This window comes from Balaenoptera borealis, assembly GCF_965194805.1.
Source record: "Balaenoptera borealis genome assembly, chromosome: 9".
Taxonomy (NCBI): domain Eukaryota; kingdom Metazoa; phylum Chordata; class Mammalia; order Artiodactyla; family Balaenopteridae; genus Balaenoptera; species Balaenoptera borealis.
In genome coordinates, this window is record NC_138873.1 from 17306892 (window position 1) to 17332079 (window position 25188).

At 41.2% G+C, this 25188-nt stretch overlaps 1 protein-coding gene across 3 annotated transcripts in view; it reads right to left on the reverse strand.

The window, feature by feature from the left end:
• The window catches only part of SASH1 (SAM and SH3 domain containing 1), a 250699-nt gene that overhangs the window by 105115 nt on the left and 120396 nt on the right, over window positions 1–25188 (reverse strand). The gene's annotated exons all lie outside the window — the stretch shown is intronic.

The window sequence follows — 25188 nt, forward strand, 5'->3', positions numbered from 1 at the left end:
CCCCGCTTGCCGTAACTGGAGAAAGCCCTCACACAGAAACGAAGACCCAACACAGCCATAAATAATAAATTTAAAAAAAAACAAAAAACTTGACCTTTAAAAAAAAAAAAAAGATTACTTATGATATCATATCATAAGTATATCATATGATATCACTTATACGTGGAATCTAAAAAAAGATACAAATGAACTTATTTAGAAAACAGAAAGAGACTCACGGACATAGAAAACAAACTTATGGTTACCAAACGGGAAAGATGGAGGCGGTAAATTTGGAGTTTGGGATACAGCTACACAATACTATATATAAAACGGATAGGGACTTCCCTGGTGGCGCAGTGGTTAAGAATCCGCCTGCCAATGCAGGGGACACTGGTTCGATCCCTGGTCCAGGAAGATCCCACTTGTTGCGGAGCAACTAAGCCCGTGTACCACAACTACTGAGACCGTGCGCCACAACTACTGAAGCCTGCGTGTCTAGAACCGGGGCTCCGCAACAAGAGAAGCCACCGCAATGAGAAGCCCAAGAACCACAACGAAGAGTAGGCTCTGCTCACTGCAATTAGTGAAAGCCCGCTGGCAGCAACAAAGACCCAAAGCAGCCAAAAATAAATAAACGTTTAAAAAAAACAAAGGATAAACAACAAGGTCCTACAGTATAGCACGGGGAACTATATTCAGTATCTTGTAATAACCTATAATGGAAAGGAATCTGAAAAAGAATATATATACATACATATATATATAACATATTGAATCACTTTGTTGTACACCTGAAACATTGTAAATCAACTATACTTCAATTTTTAAAAAAATAAATAAAAAATTATAAAGTTAGTTATAAAAATTAAAAAATTTAAACTGCAATCTCCAGATCCTATATATGTTTTTAAATTATCTACATGTATATGTTTATAAATGTATGAGAAAACATCTGAAAGGATTCCTAAACACCAATGGTAGTTCCTGCAAAGGCCACTGTATTTCGGAATTTTAAACATATTTTCAAGCACATATTAATTTTGCATTTTTTAAACATAATAACCATTCTAAAAAATTAAATCTGATAATAATTTTAGTTTTATCTCAACAATTAAAATTAAAACTTAAGAAATATCAAAACTTAATTTCTCAAATTAGGCCATGCCCTGTTTAAAATTCTTCAAGTGTTAAAATTTTTAGTAACTAGTGTCATAAAGCTATGCATGAATTTTATGTTTAACAATAAAGGTCCATGATGATTTTAGAAATAATCTCATATTCATAATTTGAATGAAAGAGACTAAACCATAGTATCATATAGTTTTTTTAGAAAGGAATCAGATGACAAAATTACTAGGGGAGAAAACCTCAAATCCATTTCTTGTCAACTTGGACAATTTCTGGAAATAGTTCCCTAAATGTTTATAACATAGAAGCAAAAAAAAGAACAAATGTTCCAAGATGAAATCAGTTCTGGTTTGCCAAAACCAGAACCAAAACCAAAACCAAAACATGACAGCACGTGTGTGCTTTCACCAGCTTGGGCATGTGCACACGTGCCCAAACACGGGCAACACACACACACACACACACACACACACACACACACTATAAGGTCACACCAGTAGGGCATGGGTCAAATAGAAAACTAAGGTTCTGACCCTAATAGGCTACATTTTCACTCTGAAGTGCTACAACCCACTGTGCAATACACCCGCGTCAAAAACCCACTCAGGGCAGAGTAGGACCAGGAAAGCAAGTATCCTTCCCTCATCCTCACCCCAACTTTGCTTCCACGTTCCTGTGGAAATCCACACCTCTCCCTCCCTTAATGCTGGCAGTGCTGGAAGCCAAATGAACTTTACAGCTGGAAGAGCAGGAAGGATAAACCCCTCTCCCACCCCAGAAGCGGAGCGGGAGAACGTCAGGCGACCACCTGCTCTGCTAAGCATCAAGTTCTCCTCCTCCACCCTGGGTACAGGAAGGAGGACTCGGAAAAAGTGAAAGGACTGAGTGCTTACAACTTTCAGCTACAAGTGAAATGCCACATGCTCTTATTAATGTGTTCAATGAATGGAGGGAACCAAGCTCTGAATTGCTGGGCAAAGTTGCTGCCGGTGGTCGATTTTAAGACGTATGTGGCGTCTCTCACTTGACAAGAAGACTGAAGTGGTGGTACCTCCCGTTGGCCGAGTCTCCTCCCCTCTTGTCTGACTCCTCCATTCCAGCCCATCAGTGTGGCATGTGTTCATTTGCCCAGGATTTCAACCTCAATGTTTTCTTAGGCGTTTTCTCACTCCCCATCACATCAGCTACTAGGAGCAGCTGCTTCTCCCTTCACGTGGCTTCTTGCATCCAGCCAACCCATTCCATTGCCACAGACACCAGCATCTCTGCAGCCCTCCCCCTCACAGACCTGGACCGCGCTGCACAGCAGAGTGGGGGGTGATGACGTCAAGCCAGGAGAACTGAGTTCCAGCCCGGCTCCCGCTTTAGACCTCCATTTTATTTTATTTGGTCTTTCCAATGGCAATGAAAGAGAAATGGACCATTTGATTATCTTTAAGTTCCTTTTGGAATCTAAAACCCCAGGATGGAACAGGGTCATGCCCATTCAAGCACTACTGTCCGTTAAGTCTTCTTGAAATCCTAATGCTATGTCCTTGCTATTTAAAGTGCTTCATGTATCATGAGCATTAGAATCACCTGGAAGCTTGTTAGAAAGGCAGTCTTGGGCCCCATCCCAGACCTCCTGAATCAAAATCTGCATTTTACCAAGATCCCCAGGTGATCCGTTCGCTCATGTCACTTTGAGAAGCACACTGCTTTGTACTCTGTGTCATTTCTCTGTTCCAAAATTTTCCCAAAATGTGGAAACACAATACCAACAGGATAAAGTCCACATTTCTGAAGGAGAGGCCATTTGACCGACAGGCCGGATCATAAACCGGGTGCTGGGTCCAATGACTTAGAGACCAGGTGCTGGGTCCAATGTCCCCTGAGTGCGTGCTGTCCTAGTAGTTTCACTTCTGCTTCCTTTCCACCCAAACCCTAGTCGTCCTTCAGATCCAGCTACAAACCCACCTCCCATTAAACCTTCGCTGCCCAACTGTGCCTTAAGTGCCATTCCTGAGGGTCCCTACGTGTAGCTACTCTTCTGCTCACTTATTTGTGTCTTATTCCCTCAACTAGACTATAAATGCCTTCTTAACGGGGATTCATTGTACCCACAGACAGACAGGCACACAGACAGACAGACAGACACACACACACACACACACACACACACACACACACACACAGTCTCACAGTCCAACAAAACTATTCAGCACTTATTATGGACCAAGCCCCATGTGAAGTGCTAAAGAGGCAGCAGTGAACAAGACAGGGGGCCCTCTCCTCATGGCTGTTACTTTCTGAACAAGAGAAGCGCTTGATGGCTATCTATTGGTTTGATTTGTTTAAACTGGATTATTTTGCCAGTAATTCTGACTCTTCCATTAATTTTTCATTCCAGTCCTACTGATTGGGACATGTACTTTCATGCTTTAAGATTTCTTTCGGGTTGCAGAGTTACATCGGTAGGTAAAAGCAATTCAACAAATATTCTCAAAAAGATCTACAACTTAGACCTATAAGAACTTAAAAAGACCATGTTGAGGTATCGAATCACTTTCAGGGTAAAATCTGTAGTGGTCTGTGTGTTCTAAATTCGGTCCCACAGCTTTTCATATCTTATTTCACCTAAATCGTTCATAGGTGAAACAGGAAACGTTAGTCATTTTCAGGCTCCTGTAAATAAGCTCACCGCCCAGCATACCAAATTTTTTCTAATGAGTGAAAGTGAATGGAAAACTACTTTCATCCCACCACATCAAAGAAGAAATGTTCCAAGGAAAAAGCTTTTTTTTTTCCCCACGGTTGAATGCTATTCCACTAACTGCAGTCTTAAAACCCAACTATAATGAACAGATCAGTGAATTTCTATAAGCATTGATAAGAAACCAAAAGTGGCAATTTCCACCTAGCCATTACTGCTCTGTGGTAATTGAGTCTCCTTGCTGCATTAGTCCATGTTCTCCAAGCATTTGTTACATATTTATTAGACCTCTCCACATTCCAAAAAATGACTTAAAATGCCTGATAACACTTAAGTGCAATGTTGCCTGATAACGTTAAAAAACTAATGTAAATGATACAAAGGGGGAGAAAAATCAAGATTGTGTAGTAAAACTGGTCCATGAATTAGGTTAGTTCACAAAATTCAGGTTATGGATTCTACACTAAAGACAGACCACACATTTGGGGCTAAGCTTCTAATGTTTAATGCAAAGGAGACATGATCGGTTAGATTGACATTATCCATCATGAGAATGAGAATTTCTCCTCTGGCTTCTGGCAGAGAGGACACTATATCACACTGACCAACATCACAAGCCATGCCCCTGCAGAACTGTCCCACAAGTGCTTTAACTTCAGCAAAGCTGGAGGTAGGCCTGAGATCCCCTAGTGAAAACCAAGGGGCCTCCCAAGGGGACATTCATGAAATGCACATCCTCCTATCTACTGGAAGTACCCAGGACAGGGGCAGAACTCAGTCTGGGGAGAAAGCAGGGTGAGTTCTGCCATCTTGAAGCATGACTGTGCTAAAACACAGGGGAGAGTCAGTGAATGTTAGATGAATTGGTTAAAATCAGGGATAATTTTAATCTAAGGGTGTCAAGCTTGGTACTCTCATGCCTCATTTCAAACAACAAGGCAGTACGATTCTTTAATTTCTAAACTGTCTTAGGAAATGATATACTAGATCTTTCAGGCTACAACTTTAACAGTGTTGAGTACATAGCATGCACCAAGCATCTTGAAGAGAGGTAGGAATAAGACCTAAACCGTTGCCTGATGATAGATCACTTCAATAAAATGCATCACGGTAGAAGAATGCACCTTTACTATGAACAAAATTAACACAAGTATGTCATGTCATATAAATGTAAATATTAAAGGCACAGTGTCATGAAGATATTTTAATCATCCTTTTAAAAAAGTTGTGAGAGGATTCCCTGGCGGTCCAGTGGTTAGGACTTGGTGCTTTCACTGCCGGGGCCTGGGGTCGATTCGATCCCTGGTTGGGGAACTAAGATCCCGCGAGCCGTGCGGTGCAGCCAAAAAAAAAAAAAAGTTGTATAATTCAATTTTTCATTTTACTAGCAGGACTTGGCTTATGGAGACCAACATACAAATGGCCCCTGCGTTTCCCAGTGGTGTATACCCACGACATCCAGCCACTCTGGATGGCCCATCCAATCTCACTGTTGTGAGAACAATGTGCAGTGATCCACACTCACCAAGAGATACTCTGGGTACATCTAGTTGCTGACTGGGATTGATAAACCTGCGACAAACGTCACAGAAAGCAACTAAACGGGGTCCATTTATTTTTAATTTCTCTCCGTGTCTCTTCATTTGCTCTTTCATCTAACCACTCCTTAATTTAAAAAATAGTTATTGATCACACACCGTATGCTAAGCACTGTTCTAGTCAAGAAGGATGAAACACTGAAAAAAGACAGTTGCTGCCTTCATGGAGCTTACATTCTAGTGATTTCTAAAGTCACTCATGGGAATCATTTGCACTTAATGTCTAAATCACAGGCACAGTATTCCTTCTGTTCTAGCACCAGGCAGCTGATACCGGGACAGTTGTGCTCAGCTTTGGATGCCATATTTTCCAGATGATAATGAAAACCAGGAGAACCTTCGCTAGAAGGGTGTTTAGAAATGCAATCATATAAATGAGATCAACGGGAGGACCTGGAGCTGTTTACTCAGAGAAGGGAAGGAGAATGCAAACATGGTAAGGACTTCCAGGAAGAGAGGGCTTCCAGGGAGAGAGGGCAGACAGCTGCCTTGTGCCTCTTCCCATACAGCACAACAGTGACAGGCCCCTGCACACTGAGACACTGAGGAGGGGTTGAGTGAGAAAACATTTATTACATGTTTAAATAACATATACTGATTATACCAGAGTAGTAGCGAAAATGTTAAATTTTTCCTGCTGCATACAGGATCTTAGTTCCCCAGTCAGGGATGGAACCCGTGCCCCCTGCAGTGGAAGTACAGAGTCCTAACCACTGGACCGCCAGGAAAGTCCCATGAAAATAGTAAATACTGAATTGGTACAAAACTTCCAAATAAAATCTTTTTAGTTTTTTAATAGAACTTCGAGCTTACTGAAAAATAACTTTAAAAAAAATTAAGTTATATGATTGAAATGACTGTAAGCTAAGTTAGGCTAAAACTTTTAGTGATGAGCTCTTACCACTCTTGTTGGTCATTACTAACGAGGAATTTTATTCATACAACTAAGTCATCAAAATTGTTTTGTCCATTTCTATAACCACTGAAATACTTACGGCAAGTTACATTGCAAGGATCTAACAGCACTTTGCCTAATGTCACAGTGAACTCTCTTATGAAAATGTAACAGATTTCAAATCTAGTTAAAATTTTTTGTATTAGGTATTACAAAATGACCAAGTTCTAATGTCCATCCTGAAACTAGCTCAGCCGCATGGGGCCAGAGAGTCCCTGCACCACCGTGTCTGACCACCGCACCTTGGACTACATGCCTGAACCTTGCCCCAAACTCCTTCAACAGCTCCAAGTCCCCTTGACCATGATGTATGGCAGCAGAGTGCTGGGCAACTGGCTGATGAACCGGGCGCCACCACTGAGTGTGCTGCCGGAGGAATTGCCTATCAAGGTCCCTCCTTGGGACCATGCTCCAGTGAGCCCTAGAACAGAGGTTCCACACTTAGTACCCTGCAATCCCCTGGCGGGCCTGTTCGACACTATTGCTGGGCCCCTCCCCAGAATTACGGATTCAGTCCATCTGGGATGAGCCCTCTAATTGGCATTTCTACCAAGTTCCAGGTGACGCACACGCTGCTGGCTGGGGAGCTACACTTTGAGAACTGCTGCCCCAGACAAGGCTGCTCAGAGCTGACTCTAATGTTGGATTCAGTGGCCTGGAGTTTGAAGGGATCAGTATACCCTGAGTCACACCTAAACTCCAGCCTGGTCTTCACTGCTCTAGAAGGGGATGACCAAGACTAATGATGCTTTATTTTATTTAATTTATTTATTTATTTTTATGTTTTGGCCACACCATGAAGCTTGTGGGATCTTAGTTCCCTGACCAGGGATTGAACCCGGGCCCTCAGCAGTGAAAGCGAGGGAATTCCCAAGATTGATGATTTTAAAGTAAAAGGAAAGAGATAGGCTCAACATTATTTAAGAAAAAAAAAAAAAAAAAAGGCAGGTAAAGCCAGGTGTCTGATAATAGAATGAATTATTTACAACATGTGGAATGCATATAACTGGAGGGTTTGAGCATTACCACGGGACTGTCTACTGACTGGGAGGGAGTGTTTTTCAGAAACTGATCCAGACCTCTGTCGACTACAGTGATTGTGCTGGAGTGTAATCGTTGGAAAGTAAATAAGCCTTTGTGGGAAAATTTACTTTTTACATTATACTTTTACAGGAAAATGAACAAGTCCTAACCCAGTGACTCACGTGTTTTAGAATGAATAATCTTCAGAAGTTGGTGACAGTCTATAACTGAACAAAACTCATGTATTCATTTATTCAACCCATATTTCCTAAGTGTCACCTCTGTACCTAGTTGACATGCTGGGTACTGGAAGTATAAAGAATAGGCATTGAACTTCAGGAGCTCATGGTCAAGTAAGATGAACATAACTGAGAATATAAAAACCCCAAAGCTTCCATATCATCACATAAATAACATCTGCTCTGATTAGTAAGCAGACTGGGTGTCTGAATATGGGTTTTACAAAATTATGTAGCTTCACCAAACTGGAGATGCCAAATTTAAACGAATCCTCTAAGATACTGACTCACATTCTGTCATGATTTATTGTTGTTTTTGCAGCTATAAAAATCAAACGCTATCATAACATTTAACCATTGTTCTTTCTCAGTCTTTGAATCATATTTTCAAACCATCTTTAAAAGTTTTTTCACCATCTTTTAAAATTTTATTTATTTATTATTTTTTAAAATTTATTTGGCTGTGCTGGGTCTTAGTTGCGGCATGCAGGATCTTTGTCGCCGCGTGCAGGATCTTCAGCTGCTACATGCCGGATCCTTTAGTCGCAGCATGCGGGATCTTCAGTTGTGGTATGCGAGATCTTTTTTTTAGTTACGGCATGCGAACTCTTAGTTGCGGCATGTGGGATCTAGTTCCCTGACCAGGGATCGAACCCGGGTCCCCTGCATTGGGAGCGTGGAGTCTTAGCGACTGAACTGCCAGGGAAGTCCCAAAAGTTTTTTAAACATCTTAAAAAGCCTCAGAATCAAAGACAATCAATGACAATGCAGTGTATTCTGAAATCATCAGCCACAAACTTTTACTTCTAAAAGAAATGGACTTTTGAATTAATAGCAATGATGTAAAACATTTAAAAACACATTGGGATTGACATATGTACACTACTATGTATAAAACAGATTACTAATAAGAACCTGCTGCATAAAAAATAAATTAAATTAAAAAAAAACACACATGCATAGATGTCATAGTATTTGACTAAGAAAAGTAAGAATAAAATAAAAATTGGAATCTCAGAAAGTTGAGACAACTGCCAAATTTCAGCCCAGGGCAAACTTTTTACTGCTGTATTATGAATGCTTGAAAAATCAGATTTATAATGGAAACAGGCAGACCAAGCCCCAACGTAATACACATAAATGATATGTTTCTGTTCTTGTACAGTGATTTTCCTCCTTTCTAAGCATTAATCTTTGAACGCCTCACTCTATATATTATTGAACTTAGTTCAAAAGCAAATGAAATCTAAAATACCCATTTACTGAATGGCTAGAGTGCCATGTTGAAATAACTGTGATTTATCTGTTTCTTTAACGGTTACTGTAGCAAACGTACTTCATTGCTCAAAATTACTACCTGGTGGCACAGTTTACTCTGGTTTAAGCATAAATCTATCCCCCCCGTTCAGAACAGCAGCTGTTTGTCAAGATCTCATTCATTGTTCACTCATCCACAACCATGAGGCTCGACTTTTTATAACCCGAAAGTGTATCTATATGTACACTGAGGTACATATAGATGGCACGCATTTTTTGGAAACCAATTAAATTCACATGCACCACGACTACTACATTGGGGGAGGGGCAAGGTAGTGTACCATTTGCCCAGTACTGAGTTCGACCCCTGTGCTCACATGCCTACTTGTACCTGCATGACGGGCAGCTCAGGCACTAAACGCAGCCCTGTCTGTAGAACTATTATATTTCTTGGACATCACCGCTTGCAGGTACTACAATCACAGCAACTTAGCTGTTGCTGCTGTGGTTATGGAGAGAGATTCTGGTTTAAAATCCACACCAAGAGGAGGGCCTCCTCCTCATTTCCCGTCTCGTGATTTGGTTGGTGGAAAAGTTGGGGAAACCGTATATTCTCCACCTGGGGAAAATTTTGCTACATACATGATAATAGACTAAATGGCTCAATATATAAAGGGTGCTGATAAATAAGAAAAACAATACTTAAGATAGAAAAACAGGCAAACGACTTTAAAACATGAGCCACAGAAATAAAGATATTAAAAAACGTGTGTTCTTAGAAATAATCAAAGAATTATGATTGAAAACTCTGAGAATACTTTTCACCAATCAAACTGGTAAAGTTTTCTTTATCCTGATAATGTTAAATACTGGGAAGTATGACATTTTAAAAAGGAGCACAGATATGTTGTTAATAAAAGTACAAACTATACAATATTTCAAGATGGTAATTTAACAGTGTTTGTGGAGTCTTTAAAATGTTCCTACTTTTCAACCTGCTAAACTCATATCTAATAATCTACCCTAAGGATGATAAATTACGAAAGTGAAGATGTACATTTAAAGATATTCATTGGGAATTCCCTGGCAGTCCAGTGGTTAGGGCTCCGTGCTTCCACTGCAGGGGGCACGGGTTCGATCCCTGGTCAGGGAACTAAGATTCCGCAAGCTGCGCGGCCAATTAAAAAAAAAGAAAAAGATATTCATGGTTACTTATTTTTATAATAACAAAAAGCACTTAAATAGCTTGAATTGAGGGATACATAAATAAACTATGGTCCATTCACAAGATAAAAAGGTATATAACCATTAAGAATCACAACACCGGAGAACATTTAACAAGGGAAAAGTGTTCCTTATAGAAGGTTAAGGAATAGAAGCAAGGGTACAGTATGACAGCTTGATCCCAACGTGTATTTGGGTAAATGGGTGGATATATACAGAATGTAAAGTCCACTAGGGTAGGCAATTCTGTATGTTTTGTTCACTATTGTATCCCCAGAACCCAGCAGTGTCTGGCAATTCAAACAGTAGGTACTCACTATTTGTTGAACAAATATATATATACATACACAGACAACAGTCTGGGAGGAAATAAGCCAACATGCGGTTAAATCTGAGATGGGGGTAGGGATTAGAGGTTTAAACATAATTAGTTTGTTTTTTAGGCTTTTCTATATTTTCTTATTTTTCTATACTGTGTATATACAGTATAGAAAACCAGAAAGCAAGACAAAAATGTTTCTGTTTAAAGTGTATTTTTCCTAATATTATTCCTTCTAGACCTAGAGTCAGATTTGGTTCAATATTTACACATATACATAGTACACTATCAAGATTCCATATACCATAACTGGGACTTAGAATGCCCAAGGCATAGAAGATGTACGTTAATTTTTTAAAATCTCACATGATGACTGGTTCCTTTTCTACAAATAGATCTTTGTGTGGAACACTTGTCATTTAAAGATACATTATTCAACATACAAACACACACTTCATAGTACCTTATGTTTTTAAACTGCATTATAATATTGAAGATTCTGAAACATCAATAATTTGGAATTTTCCTCACAGAAAATTTGCTTTACTTTCCCTTTCTCTTAAACTGCCTTGTCAAATTCTCCTTTTTCCAACAGCATGAAAAGATAAAATTAGAAGTACTTCCTTGTTGTCTCTTAACTAACCTCAATCACCTAAATACCACCGGGGTGTTAATTAGAAAACGGTTATTTCATATAAGATTATGCATATAATATGCACGGAGAATTTGCATGTATACAAACAGTAAGCCAATTTGCCCCTAGCAAGTAGCATTTTTTCCTTAGGAAAGCAAACAAACAAAAGCCTCAGAAGAGTACAAACAGGAAACACATTCGGACCTGATCTCCAAGGGCAGAAAACAGATGGACAGCCCTTCCCTAGCATCTGCAGCAGGACAGATAAAAGTGCAAACCCAATGACCAGTGTGCCTGGGAAACCGGCTAGGAGATCTGGCTGTGTCCCTGAATCCGACATGTCCCTCCCAAAGGCTGAAATGAACCTAGAGATATGATTGTGACTTGGAGAAGCAAGGGAATAAAGAGTCTTGCATGGTACAGTCAGGTCTGTCAAAAAAAAAAAAAAGACGTAATCCATGTAGCGATACAGTATCACTTTGAAATCACCCCAATTTTTCCTTTCTATCAAGCCAATGTACACAAACTCAAAGCACTAACACGACTTTTTCATTCATTCCATAGAATTCAACATAAAGGGGACCCAAGGATCAGAGTGCTCACCTTTACCACAAAACCCTAAGCTAGGAGAAACGGACAGCATCCTGGTATAAATTTTAAATGTAAAACATATAGATCTTGAAAGTTGCTATGAAGAGTCTCTGTGAAATATTCCAAATTTTAATCACCAGACACATTACCTTAACAACTCATGAAAATGCTAATCACACTAAAGAGAAAATGATCTTTGGAAATGGAGGATTCTTCAGTTATTTGCCATACAGTATTCACAGAGCAATAAGTAACCCCCTCAAATCTTACCAAAAATATTTTAATGCTGGGATGAGTAATGCAGCACGGGAGAATGACTAAACAGGCAAGAGATGGAAAGGCGGGGATAACTGTCAGGCAAGATTCAACGTTGGGGAAAAGATGGGTTGCATCAGAACTGTCGAGGCCTTTGAAGTCATGATTTGAAGTCTGGAAGTTAGTGAATATTTTTGACAGACTTTTAGGAAAATTAAAGACGTTACCCTCTCCGTGGGCCTTCCCCTATCCCCTAAGACTGTCAGGTGCCCCCATCACACCATTTAACCACATTAACACTGCAATTGTCTCTATTCGTCTACAAGGATTTCACGGAAGGTTTCTGGGCTGAGGCTGCTCACCATTAACATCCCGAGACCTAGTAAAGCGCCCACAGAGATTAAGTATCTAAATGATAAATATTTATTGGACAAATAAATGAATGAAAGGTAGCAGAGTAGAGAAGACAGAAGTGGAGAGACCACAGCACAGAAAGCCTAGGGCCTTGTACACAGCAGGAAACCAACAGACATTTATCAACTGAATTAAAATTTCTATTATGTTTTTAATCCCTAGGTATTGACATTGTATAATTTGATCCACAAGCATGAGACAGACAGTATGTTGAGAAATAAAGACAATGACAGAAACATGTTCAAAGAAGGACAGAAACCTTGTTAAGCTCTCTATATCATCCATGACACGTGTCAACGGTGTTGTTAGGGACCACACAGACTGCCATTTGTCCTTGCTTAACCTGAGTAGGCAACCAGGGGAAAAACTGGAGAGGTTTAAGGACACATAAAAACAAATAATTATTTTCTTGAAAATCCTCTCTTAAATATTCAAATGGTACCCATTGTAAAAATTGAACTGATGGATTCAGTTATCCACACAAAGGTACTATCAAGTAACCAAAGAAAGAGCAGCAACAAACTCCTTGGGGTTACCTGGTCAATAGACCTCTAAACACCAAATAATTACCAAGTGCTCATCAAGGCTTGTTCCACACTGCACCCACTTCCCCACCAGCTGGCTGTCACTGGATCTCCACCTATAAGTTGCATGCCTGTCCCAGGGCCAGTTCTGTCTTGAGGAGCAGGTACTCCCACAGTACTTTCTGATTCATCACCATCATCAATATAGCCATCATCAACATAATTATCATCATCACCACTGTCACCATCATCATCACCATCATCATCTTCTTCACTTCACTGCCATCATCACCAATGTCAATTAAGCGCTCACTTGGTGCCATGTACCATTCTAGGCACTTTACATATATTATTTCATTTAATCATCTGGAATACCTTATGAGGTAGCAAATTTTACTATTTCCATTTTACCAACTAGGAGACTGAGGCACAGAGAGATTATAGACCACATGCTAGAAGTCTACTTGATTCCTGGGTGCACAGTCTTAATTGCTATGCTTACATCTACTGGCCCTTTGGGTCAGTGCTCCAGTGCTGACACTCAGGCTACCTTTATCTTCCCGAGTCCCTGTCCCCCTCCCCTGCTCTTTAGCCTGTACCCAAGTGTTCTGCTTTGTTGTTTTCTTCATTCTAAGGCTTTGTTCTGATAACTGACAATAACCTTGGTCTTCTCCCAAGACAGGGGTTCTGCCCCATCCTTGGTCAGCCCGATGACTCAGTCCCTGCCACCTGCTCATAGGCTTAATGACAGACAGGCATCCATTAGGAGCTGCTCTCAGTTTCCTGGTGCTGCCCCTACCCGACTCCTCTGTCCGTAGGACCCCATCACCTGCTGCTTACTCAGACTTGAACTTCCTGCTGGAGACCTGAGCCCTCCAGTAGATCCCTGACACGAGGCCACCACAGTGGGTAGGTCTATACCCAAGATCTGGTCTCTTTGGCTTGTTTCTGATCCTGCCATCAATCACTGGCCTTGTTGGCAAAACTCTGAAGTTGCTAAGGGTGGTAATGAATCTCACATAATAATTAACCACGACCCAGGGAAGATCTTGGGTTCTCCAACTATTTCAATTGCAGTCCAACGAAGACTCATTCGCTCTTGAGGCAGCACAACCTCAAGACACAAAGACACTGTTCCGAGCTGGTGCTGGACGGGGAGCAGTTCCCTTCTCCTGCAAGACACTGTGGAGCCTGCCACCTGTCAGAGAGTGTGCAGTTTAATTAGGTAACACTTGTGAAGGGTTTTGCAATGTGTAGCACACATGTTGTCCCAGGAGCTCACACATGGCATTCCACATCGCAAAATTCAAGAGCTATTTTTAAAGTCTCTCTACCAGTTGAACAGAACCTAGAGTATGTCCTTTGCAGACTGTTGTTAACCCACCACTCTTTCACTGGAATACCTCAAAAAGAGCGTACAGCTGGTGGGGATTACTGAACATGATACAAAGGACACTTAAAAAAAAACTATTTACAAGCAATGTCTAGTTTTCAGAGAAACCTCAAAGAGCTTGCTTTGTTTCATCCAGTCCTTTGAAAACAAGCAATTCCAATGAGGAAAGAGGGAACCTATTGCATCATGTCTGTCTAGATGTCATTTCCAGGTAGGAGGGCGAGTCACGGCGGGGGCCAGCTGAGGGCACTGAGAAGGCTTCTGGGATGGCCTGGAACCTGTAAACACCAAGGCCAGCATCTCTGAGGCTCTGGCTAGACTTACTTGGTCAGTTAAGCCAAGCGCCTTGACGGCTGGAGGTTTAAGTGTGGGATCGCCTCTACCTCTTCAGACTGTAATTACAGAAAGCTTCTCCGGCTTCAGAAAAACTATTTTTTTGTAGTATCTTTGTCTGGTTTTGGTATCAGGGTGATGGTGGTCTCGTAGAATGAGATTGGGAGTGTTCCTTCCTCTGCAAATTTTTGGAAGAGTTTGAGAAGGATGGGTGTTAGCTCTTCTCTAAATGTTTGATAGAAATCACCAGTGAAGCCATTTGGTACTGGACTTTTGTCTGTTGGAAGATTTTTAATCACAGTTTCAGTTTCATTATTTGTGATTGGCCTGTTCATAGTTTCTATTTCTTCCTGGTTCAGTCTTGGAAGGTTGTACCTTTCTAAGAATTTGTCCATTTCTTCCAGGTTGTCCATTTTATTGGCATAGAGCTGCTTGTAGCAGTCTCTTATGATGCTTTGTATTTCTGCGGTATCCATTATAACTTCTCCTTTTTCATTTCTAATTTCATTAATTTGAGTCCTCTCCCTCTCTTTCTTCATGAGTCTGCCTAAAGGTTTATCACTTTTGTTTATCTTCTCAAAGAAACAGCTTTTAGTTTTCTTGATCTTTGCTATTGTTTTCTTTGTTTCTATTTCATTTATTTCTGCTCTGATCTTTATTTCTTTCTTTCCTTGTACTAACACTAGGTTTTGTTTGTTCTTCTTTCTCTAGTCCCTCTAGGTGTAAGGTTAGATTGTTTATTTGAGATTTTGCCTGTTTCTTGAGGTAGGATTGTATTGCTATAAACTTCCCTCTTAAAACTGCTTTTGCTGCATCCCACAGATTTCAGATCGCCATGTTTTCGTTGTCATTTGTCTCTAGGTATTTTTTGATTTCTTCTTTGATTTCTTCAGTGATCTCTTGGTAATTTAGTAACATATTGTTTAGCCTCCATGTGTTTGTGTTTTTTACATTTTTTCCCTGTAATTGGTTTCTAATCTCATAGATTTGTGGTCGGAAAAGATGCTTGATGTGATTTCAATTTTCTTAAATTTACTGAGGCTTGATTTGTGACCCAGGATGTGATCTATCCTGGAGAATGTTCGTGTGCACTAGAGAAGAAAGTGTAATCTGCTGTTTTTGAATGTCCTATAAATATCAATTAAATCTATCCGGTCCTTTGTGTCATTTAAAGCTTGTGTTTCCTTATTAATTTTCTGTCCAGATGATCTGTCCATTGGTGTAAGTGAGGTGTTAAAGTCCCCCACTATTATTGTGTTTTTGTCGATTTCCTCTTTTATAGCTGTTAGCATTTGCCTTATGTATTGAGGTGCTCCAATGTTGGGTGCATAAACATTTACAATTGTTATATCTTCTTCTTGGATTGATCCCTTGATCATTATGTACTATCCTTCTTTGTCTCTTGTAATAGTCTTTATTTTAAAGTCTATTTTGGAGCTTCCCTGGTGGCGCAGTGGTTGAGAATCTGCCTGCCAATGCAGGGGACACGGGTTCGGGCCCTGGTCTGGGAAGATCCCACATGCCGTGGAGCAACTAAGCCTGTGTGCCACAACTACTGAGCCTGCACGTCTGGAGCCTGTGCTCCGCAACAAGAGAGGCCGCGATAGTGACAGGCCCACGCACCGCGATGAAGAGTGGCCCCCGCTTGCTGCAACTAGAGAAAGCCCTGGCACAAAAACGAAGACCCAACACAGCCAAAAATAAATAAATAAATAAATAAATTTCAAGTCTATTTTGTCTGATATGAGAATTGCTACTCCAGCTTTCTTTTGATTTCCATTTGCATGGAATATCTTTTTCCATCCCCTCACTTTCAGTCTGTATGTGTCCCTAAGTCTGAAGTGGGTCTCTTGTAGACAGCATATATATGGGTCTTATTTTTGTATCCATTCAGCAAGTCTGTGTCTTTTGGTTGGAGCATTTAATCCATTCATGTTTAAAGTAATTATCGATATGTATGTTCCTATGACCATTTTCTTAATTGTTTTGGGTTTGTTTTTGTAGGTCCTTTTCTTCTCTTGTGTTTCCCACTTAGAGAAGTTTCTTTAGCATTTGTTGTAGAGATGGTTTGGTGGAGCTAAATTCTCTTAGCTTTTGCTTGTCTGGAAAGCTTTTGATTTCTCCATCGAATCTGAATGAGATCCTTGCCGGGTAGAGTAATCTTGGATGTAGGTTCTTCCCTTTCATCACTTTAAATATATCATGCCATGCCCTTCTGGCTAGTAGAGTTTCTGCTGAGAAATCAGCTATTAACCTTATGGGAATTCCCTTGTATGTCGTTTTTCCCTTGTTGCTTTTAATAATTTTTCTTTGTCTTTAATTTTTGTCAGTTTGATTACTATGTGTCTCGGTGTGTTTCTCCTTGGGTTTATCCTGCCTGGGACTCTCTGTGCTTCCTGGACTTGAGTGGCTATTTCCTTTCCCATGTTAGGAAATTTTTCGACTATAATCTCTTCAAATATTTTCTCTGGTCCTTTCTCTCTCTCTTCTCCTTCTGGGACCCCTATAATGCAAATATTGGTGCGTGTAATGTTGTCCCAGAGGTCTCTTAGGCTGTCTTCATTTCTTTTCATTCTTTTTTCTTTATTCTGTTCTGTGGCAGTGAACTCCACCATTCTGTCTTCCAGGTCACTTATTTGTTCTTCTGTCTCAGTTATTCTGCTATTGATTCCTTCTAGTGTATTTTTCATTTCAGTTATTGTACTGTTCATCTCTGTTTGTTTGTTCTTTAATTCTTCTAGACGTTTGTTCTTTAATTCTTCTAGGGCTTTGTTAAACATTTCTTGCATCTTCTCGATCTTTGCCTCCATTCTTTTTCTGAGGTCCTGGATCATCTTCACTATCATTATTCTGAATTCTTTTTCCGGAAGATTGCCTATCTCCACTTCATTTAGTTGTTTTTCTGGGGTTTTATCTTGTTCCTTCATCTGGTACATAGTCCTCTGCCTTTTCATTTTGTCTATCTTTCTGTGAATATGGTTTTCATTCCACAGGCTGCAGGACTGTAGTTCTTCTTGCTTCTGCTGTCTGCCCTCTGGTGGATGAGGCTATCTAAGAAGCTTGTGCAAGCTTCCTGATGGGAGGGACTGGGGGTGGGTACAGCTGGGTGTTGCTCAGTTGGGCAGAGCTCAGTAAAACTTTAATCCGCTTGTCTGCTGACGGGTGGGGCTGAGTTTCCTCCCTGTTGGTTGTTTGGCCTGAGGCGACCCAGCACTGGATCCCACAGGCTCTTTGGTGGGGTTAATGGTGGACTCCAGGAGTGCTCACGCCAAGGAGTACTTCCCAGAACTTCTGCTGCCAGTGTTCTTGTCCACATGGTGAGCCACAGCCACCCCCCGCCTCTGCAGGAGACCCTCCAACACTAGCAGGTAGGTCTGCTTCAGTCTCCTATGGGGTCACTGCTCCTTCCCCCTGGGTCCTGATGCGCACACTATTTTTTGTGTGCCCTCCAAGAGTGGAGTCTCTGTTTCCCCCAGTCCTGTTGAAGTCCTGCAATCAAATCCCGCTAGCCTTGAAAGTCTGATTCTCTGGGAATTCCTCCTCCCATTGCTGGACCCCCAGGTTGGGAAGCCTGTCGTGGGGCTCAGAACCTTCACTCCAGTGGGTGGACTTCTGTGGTATAATTTTTCTCCAGTTTATGAGTCACCCACCCAGCGGTTATAGGATTTGATTTTATTGTGACTGTGCCCCTCCTACTGTCTCATTGCGGCTTCTCCTTTGTCTCTGGATGTGGGGTATCTTTTTTGGTGAGTTCCAGTGTCTTCCTGTCGATGATTGTTCAGCAGTTAGTTGTGATTCTGGTGCTCTCCTCCTATCATTTTCTTTAACTGCAATGAAGCAGAGACTCAGAAGCAGAAACCACTGTGGGAACCAGCACTGGGAGGAAAACTGGAACTCCAGGAGCTTGACCAGATTCCTGTAGTAAACACTGGAGAGAAATCTTCTTGTGCTTCCCACAGGGAGAGGGGAAAAGGAACCATCTTGAAATACACCAGAGCACTCTTTCTCTTTAGGAAAACTAAAAAGTTTATTTTTAATGACTGAGGGCAGGTCCCGCATCCCCTCTTTAAGAATGCCTCTTTCTGCCAATGAGAATCCTGTGACTGAGTGGGTAGGTTTAATGGATTGCCTTTGGCTAAGAGTTCTGTGGGTAGTTCCCCCAAATCGTTGTAGTCCTCCAATGACAGCCACTAGGGTTTGCCTACTTTCCCCCGGGCTTTCCCTTCTAGGATTTTTAAAAATAAATTTATCTGTTTTATTTTTGGCTGTGTTGGGTCTTCGTTGCTGCGTGTGGACTTTCTCTAGTTGCGGTGAGTTGGGGCTACTCTTCGTTGTGGTGCGTGGGCTGCTCATTGTGGTGGCTTCTCTTGTTGTGGAGCACGGGCTCTAGGTGCACGGGCTTCAGTAGTTGTGGCACACGGGCTTAGCAGTTGTGGCTCGCAGGCTCTAAAGCACAGGCTCAGTAGTTGTGGCGTATGGGCTTAGCTGCTCCACGGTATGTGGGATCTTCCCGGACCAGGGCTGGAACCCATGTCCCCTGCATTGGCAGGCAGATTCTTAACCACTGCGCCACCAGGGAAGTCCTCCGTTCTATGATTAACTGACCATCGTGACAGCTCTCTGGTGACCTGTGTCCTCCTGGCTCTCAGGCGATTGTCACCAATTTTTAAGTTGCTGAAGTTTGCAGGGGCAGGGGCTGGCATGTTCTCATACCCAGGAGAGAGTTCCCTCACAGGAGTTCCCTGGCGGTCCAGTGGTTAGGACTCCCTGCTTTCACTGCCAGGGGACTGGGTTCGATCCCTGGTTGGAGAACTAAGATCCCGCAAGCCTCGTGGTGCAGTCATCCCCAACAACAGTAACAAAAATCCATTCACGTCTCACATTTACCTTTCCGGTATCTAAGCTCTGACGCAACAATGCTGATCGCGCCAAATGACAGTCAAACCTGAACAGTGATCCGTCTTTGATTTTTTTTTTTAAGAAAACTGCCCTGTGGTATATTTCCTACAAAGTTAATAGTTTTCTTCAAGTATTGCTTTATCAATCTTGTTTTCTCCCCGACACGTGTGACATAACAAGGGCGCCTTTTAGAGAAAACCCAGGGTCAAAGCTATCAAATGTCAGAAAAGTGATATTCTTTCCTGGTGATTCCTATTTAATAGATGGAAGAAGCACAATATATGAAAATCAGTACCCAGGCCCCTTCATAGTAACCAGAATTTCCTAGGCATACACATGATCATCATAGACTAATATCAACATGTAAATTGTGCAGATGACACACAGACACCAATAGGACTAAGTGATTTCCTCCCCCAAATTAAAAATATTCAACACCAGTTTCTAAATTCATTTGCTAATGGAAGCCCCTACCCATTTGTCACTAAAAAAATACGAAAGCATTCTGCGGTGTCGGATGTCAATGATGTTGGCTCACACTGAGCACGGCCAGGTAGTATGCCTGGCACGTTACAAATAGTGAGAAACGTATTCATTCTTCCTGGACCCTACAGAACATAATAAGTGCCACAGGGGCAGACACGTCACCCATTTTCTTCATTGCTGCAGCCCCAGTGCCTGGCACATAACAGGTGCTGAATAAATATTTGGTGAATAAATTAAAAGAAAAAAATTTTCCATAGTTCTCACTGCAGCCTTCAAAGGTTGAGATTATGTTTATCTCCTTTTTACAGAAGGAGAAACAGGCTCGGAGACATTAAGTAACTTGCTCCCAGTCACATGGCTAGTAAGTGGTAAAATCAGGATTTCCCCTCCCCTCTGCCTGCCCTCCTACACTCAAGCTGAACCACTCTGCTCTATTGCCTAACAGTCTCCTAAAGTCAGTTACCTACTAAAACCATTTGCATCCAACAAAATGTCCATATGAATATACAGCTGACCCTTGAACATCGTGGGGATTAATCTGCATATAATTTATAGTCCATATCTGAGGCTCCTCCACATCCACGGATTCAACAAACCATGGACAATGAAGTACTGTAGTATTTACCGTAGAAAAATCTGCATATAAATGGACCCTTGCAGTTCAAATCCCTGTTGTTCAAGGGTCAACTGTACATGCAGGAACACTCTAGAAATTCTTCCCATGATATGCTTTCTGACTGTGCCTTATGACCTAATACTTAGCATGTTTGGGGGCTCAAAGCTAAGCCTGGGTGTTTCCTCTATTTCTTTACGTAATTACCTTTCATTTTAGCAAATATTATACATACAAAAGTAGAAACACAAACCTTTTGGGATGACTTTCACCTGCTGTAAATATGAATGATGTGCCCTTGGCAAAAGGAGGATCCGAAAGCCACCCAAGCTTTAAATATTTTTCATTCTCCAAACAGGGAAGGTCACACTTCTTCCATTGTTTTTACACAGACTTCATAAAAAGGAGGAGCAATTCCCCCACATATTTATTCTTCCTTCTTATTTTTTAATCTTCATTACCATTCTTTTCTTCCGTTCTTTTGGCACACAAACCTGTTCAACTCTCCCCACAGAAAGTAAAATGGAGGAGAGCGGAGGGGAAAGGAGAAAAGGGAGGGAGGGAGGAAGGCAGGCAGGGAGGGAGAGTGAGAGGGAGGAAGGGAGGGAGGGGGGTTGGTTGGGTAACACTCTACTCATTGCACTCGTTCCTTCAGCACCAAAGATCAAACTTCTTGAATGAATTTTCTATACCCACCGCCTCCATTCACCTCCCATGAACCCATTCATTTCAGGCCAGACATCAAGTAGGTGCCAAGATGATGATGATGAATAAATCTCAGAATGTATCTCTCTCACGCCAGCTGCTCCTCTAAATCTAAACACTGCCACCATTCTCAGGTCCCTGGCTGTACAGCTCCATGAGAACATCTGGACAGGACCTCAACCTCCACACAGTATAAAGTGAGCTCCTGATCTTCCGCACACCCCGACTTCGTCTTTCTCTTACCTGCAAAAAGCCACACCAGGGACTTCCCTGGCGGTCCAGTGGTTGGGACTCAGTGCTTCCACTGCAGGGGGCATGGGTTCGATCCCTGGCTGGGGAACTAACATCCCGCATGCCTTGTGGTGCGGCCAGAAAAAAAAAAAAGCCACACCAGCCTCCCAGCATCTTCACTTATCCCTGTCCCTTCCAGAGACTCAATGAAGTTCTAAGTTCTTCCAGCAGAATGTTTCTTGCCTCTGTTTCATCATTTCCATTTCCACACCCGGTGTCTTTACTCAGGTTTCCCTTCCCTTTCATCTGGACTGGAGCCACAGCCTTCTCACTGCTCTCTCCTCCCAAATAACTGAATGCACTACTGATAAATCAGACTTTCCAAGAACATAATACTCATGTCATTCTCCTAATCAAATATTTTCACATGTTGAACCCTCCTACACTGTTGGTGGGAATGTAAATTGGTGCAGCCACTATGGAGAACAGTACAGAGTTTCCTCAAAAAACTAAAAATTGAGTTGCCATATGATCCAGCAATCCCACTCCTGAGCATATATCTGGACAAAACTATAATTTGAAAAGATATATGCACCCCTGTGTTCATACTAGCACCATTTACAATAGCTAAGACATGGAAGCAACCTAAGTGTCCATCAACAGAGGAATGGATAAAGAAGATGTAGTATATATACACAATGGAATATTGCTCATTCATAAAAAAGAATGACATAATGCCATTTGCAGCCACATGGACGGACCTAGAGATTATCATACTAAGTGAAGTAAGTCAGAAAGAGAAAGACAAATACCGTATGATATCACTTATATGTGGGACCTAAAATATGACACAAATGAACTTATCTACGGAACAGAAAACAGACCCACAGACATAGAGAACAGACTTGTGGTTGCCAAGGGAGAGGGGGCTCGGGGGAGGGATGGATTGGGAGTTTAGGACTAGCAGATGCAAACTATCTATGGATAAATAACGGGGTCCTATTGTGTAGCACAGGGAACGTCAATATCCTGTGGTAAACCACAAGGGAAAAGAAAAAAAATTCTTCCTACGCTCCCTCTTAAAAACAGAACAATGTCAATTATTAAACTGGTGTTCAAGGCTTCCATGATACAGGTACAACCCACTCTACAAGTTACTTAATCTCACTAATTTAATTGAAACTGAACTGCACTAAGCTCCCTTGAACATCCAAACATGATTCAAACTAACTAAATACTAAAGTAGCTCAAACTACTAAAATTATAATTAAGTTTCACGGATTTGTTAAGAAATCAACACACACACCAAGGTTCACACAGTTTTTAAAATGGTAAACATTCCCCTAGAGTCTCATCATTAAAACCTTAGTATTATTCAGAATCACTGAGTTGCTTTCTTTAAGAAATGCCTCGGGCTTCCCTGGTGGCGCAGTGGTTGAGAATCTGCCTGCCAATGCAGGGGACACGGGTTCGAGCCCTGGTCTGGGAAGATCCCACATGCCGCAGAGCGGCTGGGCCCGTGAGCCACAATTACTGAGCCTGCGCGTCTGGAGCCTGTGCTCCGCAACAAGAGAGGCCGCGATAGTGAGAGGCCCGCACACCACGATGAAGAGTGTCCCCCACTTGCCGCAACTAGAGAAAGCCCTCGCACAGAAATGAAGACCCAACACGTCATAAATAAATATATAAATTTTTAAAAATAAAAAAAAAAAAAAAGAAATGCCTCTTTCTTTTCTCCAACAATAATGATTTTCCTGTGATTCTTTCCCTATATACTCCATGATCTAGTGTTCCAACTCTGGGGTACTTGTTGCAGACTGCAGAAACGATGGCACAAATTATAAGTTTAAAAACCAAACCATAAATCTTCATTGTATCATTTTACATCATTTTTTAAGCAACTTTTTTTCCCTTCCATTCATGGGTGTTTTAGGTGTAACTGTAGTCTATTAAAGAATACTTATCTCCAAGTGCCAGCACCTAAGTAGATTACTACTATTGCCAGGAGAGAGTGAGGTACAAATTAAAATTTATGTGAAAGACACTTGGTACTTCTTAATCATTTCTTAAGTGAACTCTGATTTTCTCAATCCTTAAATCAAAATCTAGCCAAAACGATCCCTCATACTTATAAAACTGTAAGCCTCTTAAACATCTTGAAATATGGTTCGTCAGACATATACATGCTTTTTTAACACCTTAACTACAAGTCATAACGAGTCGTAAGTATCAACGTTCAGTCTAGCTTCAGGCCATGAAGGATATGTAACAACATGAATTTTACCAAAATGGAGATTAAGGATTTAAAAAACTAATGGAAAATCCATCAAGAGTATAGCCTGCATAGAAGCTTTGGCAAATATTCCCATTATGGTCTCTGAGAATAATATTCCAAACAACTGGGGATTTCATGCTTCATATTAATTTTATCAAATTTTACATAGAAAATTACTAAAAACTCAAATGACATTTCTTTTTATTTCCTATAGTTTTATATACAGCCTTGCACATGGTGAAGACTCAATACATGTTGACTAAGTGTAATTGCATAATGCTGAATTACATAATGCTGAATTACATAAAACTGTATCCTCTAATTCATGTGTGTTTGTATAATGGAAAAAAATTTTTATATTGCATTTCTCTTGGACCCCAGGACACCTAGTAAAGTGCTCAATCAATATTTAGTATCGGATTGAATGACAGGATTATATATTTAATCATATAAATATAAATTCATGACATTGCTTAAATAAAAATACAGATCTGGGAGGCAATTTTTATGTCTGTGTCTCAGATTTATGGGCAAAGCTTTATTTTATACCACTGGGTAGCTTGTGACACTACAGAGTGTTATATTAGGTTATAATGAGGTCCTTCTTAGAACACCTGTTACCTCTAATGTGATGTAGTTGTTTATTACCTCATAAGAGTTCCATTTACTATGGAATGTGAATTTTTGTGCAACTTCTAATTTAGATTGTCCTAGAAAGAAAATGTAATGGTGGTTTACAGGAAGTTATGGCTCTTGTCTCAGGAGAACTGACTGAGAATTTAAAGAACTTTCTGAGATTAAACAACAACTATTCTAGAATACAAGTGATCTCTTTTGTGATTTGAACATGCAAGCATTAAAAATACAACCATGAGGGCTTCCCTGGTGGCGCAGTGGTTGAGAATCTGCCTGCCAATGCAGGGGACACGGGTTCGAGCCCTGGTCTGGGAAGATCCCACATGCCGCGGAGCAACTAGGCCCGTGAGCCACAACTACTGAGCCTGCGCGTCTGGAGCCTGTGCTCCACAACAAGAGAGGCCAGCGACAGTGAGAGGCCCGCGCACCGCGATGAAGAGTGGCCCCCACTTGCCGCAACTACAGAAAGCCCTCGCACAGAAACAAAGACCCAACACAGCCAAAAATAAATAAATAAAGGAGTTCCTTAAAAAAAAAAAAAAATACAACCATGAGCACTGCTTTCCACAACATTGCCTTTTTCTTATAACAAAAGTACACTCACCTCGTTATTTTATCTGTTTCTCATGGTGAGTACTCATTGAGATCACTCTACAAAACACTCTCTACCAGAGATGTGTTCACAACCTCAAACTGACATACACCAGGAGGTTTTCCAAAGACATCTTCCTGATGGGAGAAGCAGCAGTACTGGTTTCAGGCTAAGGGTGTGTTCTGTTATG